Source organism: Sinocyclocheilus rhinocerous, unplaced genomic scaffold, assembly GCF_001515625.1.
Source record: "Sinocyclocheilus rhinocerous isolate Xijiao unplaced genomic scaffold, SAMN03320098_v1.1 scaffold2808, whole genome shotgun sequence".
In the NCBI taxonomy this organism is placed as follows: domain Eukaryota; kingdom Metazoa; phylum Chordata; class Actinopteri; order Cypriniformes; family Cyprinidae; genus Sinocyclocheilus; species Sinocyclocheilus rhinocerous.
In genome coordinates this window covers 158,522-162,511 of record NW_015624540.1, presented here as the reverse complement: position 1 = coordinate 162,511, position 3,990 = coordinate 158,522, and the positions used below count along the sequence as shown (strand labels likewise).

Below are 3,990 nucleotides of genomic sequence, written 5' to 3'. Positions count from 1 at the left end.
CGTATATATATATATATATATATATATATATACACACACACACACACAGTGTTTGGGGTAACGCATTGCAAGTAACGGGAGTTACGTAACCAGATTACAGTCCAATTCAATGAAAAACATAGATGCTTATTAGTAAATAAGTAATGCTTATTAACTCGCTTATTTTGCTCATTTTGCTAATCTATTTACATCCACATGTTGTAAACGACAAGAAAATATGCTTCTTACCATAGGTTGAGACTGTAGTTCCAACCACAAAGCTATGCGATGCTGTTTGCGAATGTTTGTTGGTTTCGGGAAGCGCTGAATCATTGAGTTTTGTTGGTAACAACAAACTTGTGAACATAGTTTGATGATGCTGTTGGGAAATGCTTTCCTGAAAGAGAAATTTAAATGAAGACAGTTTACGCCAAATGCCTCTATGGCACCTCTTGTGGTAATGCTGAGAATGCAACTTATGTTGAGTTCTGAATTTCTGCATTTCGCAATACCTCTATGTTTTTATGTAGAGTATGTTTTGTGCACAAATCAAACATTTCTTCACCAGTTTCTTTTGAATTGCACATTTGTCTGTCTGTCAGTGATATCCTTAAATCCAGGTATCTGTCAACACAGATATTTCTCTAGTTGTTATAGGTTAAGTAGAGCTGGGTCATCCAGCACTCATTCTCTACCTGTAGGCTTCATATCTTGGCATATCATGTATTACAGTAAAGAAGAAAAAGCAAGTGTGCTGTAGGGCGTGTTTGTGTATATTTGGTTTTTCCTTTGCCTCACGTTCACAATGAAAAATGGAGTTTGGTCGTTGCAGGGGGATTGCTCTGACTTTGAAGATAATGGCCTCGTCTACAGGAAAGTTTGTGTTCGGAAGTGTTGAAATGTTGAGTTCCTGTCAACGGTAGTGAACCGGATTAAAAAAAACAAGCAAATTTGTTAAAGAGATGTAACATTTTTCACCAAGATGAGCAAAACGAGGTAAAAGAAAGATCCCGAAAGCCAAATGTGAAATACGTGCAGAACGTGTGTATTGAGAGGTCTGGTTGTGGTCTTCCACTATTGTGGTCTTTTTGGACAGAAGGATGCTGCAGTGGCAGACAAAGCGCCTCTCTCTAAAGGGAAAATACTTTAGCAGTTCCTCCCTCTTTCCATATAATTACCTTGTTTTCCTTCAACACAGATGTTTCTTCAAGGGCTGGTAGTGGTTTCCAGTCAGTCTGCCTTGCCTTTTTTCTTCTCAGCTCTTTAATTACCCAGTCAGGACTTGTTGTTCACAAGCCTTGTACTTTGCATTTCAGCTACATTTAGAGTAGATAGAGCTTACTGCAAATGTCTGCACACATGCACACAGGAAAGAGCCCACATCAGATAGACTACTTAACAGTTCAAGTTGAGTTGTGTTGCAAGTATGTAGCAGATCTGGTACAGTTATCTTTATGCTATTGTGAGTAAATGCTGCGCAAAACTCTTTTTCAAAAATGGTTGCTAGGGTGTTCTGTATGGTCACTAGGGAGTTGTTTACTGGCGTATACAGATTTATAGGTATATGGTATACAGTATACAGATTTTTTTTTGTTAAATACTTTTATTCAATAATGCATTAATTTGATCAAAGGTGAGAGAAAAAACATTTCTAATGTTACAAAAGGTTTTACTGCATTATTGATCAAATAAATGCAGTCTTGGTGAACATAAGAGCCTTTTTTCAAAAACATTAAAAAAATCTTACTGACCCCAAACTTTTGAACGGAACCTGTAATCTATATGATTGGTTCAAGAAGCAGTTCAATTGGCTGACTTTGTGAATTGTTCGCTGTGATTATCAAATTAAATTGTAGTCTGTTTCCTACAAAATTGGCTTCTGAAGACTTTGAATATTTTGCATGAGTCGTATGAGCTTTTTTATTCTGCTTTTGTGTCATTTTTGAAACAAGCTCTGTCCTTGTTCATTGTAACGGCATGTGAAAGAGTGATCGTCACAGTCTTCAGAATTTCCTTTTGTTTTCCACAAAAAACTGAAGTTTTATGGGTTTTGAACGGCATAAAGGTGAATAAATAATGATTGACTTTGTGAATTGTTCGCTGTGATTATCAAATTAAATTGTAGTCTGTTTCCTACAAAATTGGCTTCTGAAGACTTTGAATATTTTGCATGAGTCGTATGAGCTTTTTTATTCTGCTTTTGTGTCATTTTTGAAACAAGCTCTGTCCTTGTTCATTGTAACGGCATGTGAAAGAGTGATCGTCACAGTCTTCAGAATTTCCTTTTGTGTTCCACAAAAAACTGAAGTTTTATGGGTTTTGAACGGCATAAAGGTGAATAAATAATATTGAATGAATAGACTTTAAAACATACTCATCAGGAAGAGATCCGGGAAAAGATGTCAATGCAAAGCTCTTCACAAACATGTGATTACTTAGCAGGAACCAGCAAACCCAAACATGACCTTTTCGATACCTTGTTAGCTACAGTTTGATCATGTCACTGACCTCAAAGCTGTAAATGTCACACGTATTGGATATTTATCGCAGTAACAGATGCGTCAGTGCAATATGATGCCTTTTGATGAGGGTGTTTTCTTTTGCAGCACAAAATTAGCTGGATCAGGTAAAAGACATCAAAAATTAAGCATAAATTTGGATGTTAAATCTGACATCTAAATAATCCTTAAGTTTTGGATCACTCTACATGCTGTAAGTGCATTTTCAAGCTTTTCTGTTGTATAGCTGGTTTGTTTGTTTTACGGGTTAAAAGTTAGATATGATCTTATGAACCGTTTGTGGAAAAAATGTCCAGACCAGAATAGCAGCTCTGGAACGTGTCTTTTGCGTCCTTTGAAGATGCAAATAAGGAATTTTGGCTGTCTGGTTTGCCGTGATGTGCTTTGGGACGGTGGTAGAAGTAAGTTGGATGTCTGCTGTAGGATTTGATGAAGTAGAGAGATTTTGGAGTGGTCTTTCACAGGTGACCGGTGAATGCTTTCTTTCATCTCTCTGCTGACCACCGTTGGGTGGAGACCAAGCGAAAATGTCACTGAAATGTCAAGTGCTTTAACCGAATAGATTACAATGTCTTATGACTCAGGATTGGAGATTTCTTCCTGGCTCTGAATACCACAAGGTATTAGGCAGTTTTTAATTTGCTGCGTTATTGGTTCTCCCTTTTTTCTTTTTCATGCAAACGTTAAGTCAAAAAGTCTGCGCTAATAGTATCCAAGCCATAAAGTGCTGACAGGAAAGAGCACCGCAGAAACAGGTTTGCTTATTAAATTGTGACATGTTTTCTTCTATATCTTTAAAATAAAAATAAAAAATTCTGCAGAACTCACTGCCACAATGCTAAGTTGGTTGCTAGGTAGTTGTTATGCAGTTGCTAAGGTCTTCTGAGAGGTTGAGTTTAAAATTAAGTGGGCAAAGTTTTGCACCAGTGTCATTATTTTCTATTAAAACTTGAATATATAGAACTGTAGAGTTTCAAGTTATTGTTCCAGTAGAAATCTAAGGAATTCTTTGCTGTAAATTCTTTTTTAAGAATAATATATATTGAAAATGTAAAATTGTATGTGTGTGCAGTGTTTCCCCTAGGTTTACGGCTTTGGGGGGGATTTAATAAAAATAAAATTTTATTAATCAAAAAGCATGTCGAATTAATTAAAATCATGAAACTTAAACAGTTTAACATCAATTCATTAAAATTTGTATTCCTTAAAAATAAGGTTTTAATAATTTTAGTAGTAGTAGAAGTAGCAGCAGCCTATTATGTACATTCTACTATAGTAGGCTAATATATTTCTGCTGCAATGTCTTCAAGTTAAATCGAACTGTTATTTTGACGGGTTGCCGTGAATACCTTTACATTTCAGTGTGTATATGATATAGGCCTATCAGATATGAGGATAGTTTTACTCAAATGAAACGGTCAAATGCTCATGAAGTGACTCTCAGAGCAGTTCTGGAGATGTTGTTCATGTATTTATGTCCTCATTTAGTGAG

General features: G+C 36.0%; 1 protein-coding gene across 1 annotated transcript in view; it reads left to right on the top strand.

Annotated features, from left to right (window-relative positions):
- The window catches only part of LOC107741044 (insulin-like growth factor 1 receptor), a 110,372-nt gene that overhangs the window by 14,792 nt on the left and 91,590 nt on the right, over positions 1 to 3,990 (top strand). The window lies entirely within an intron of this gene.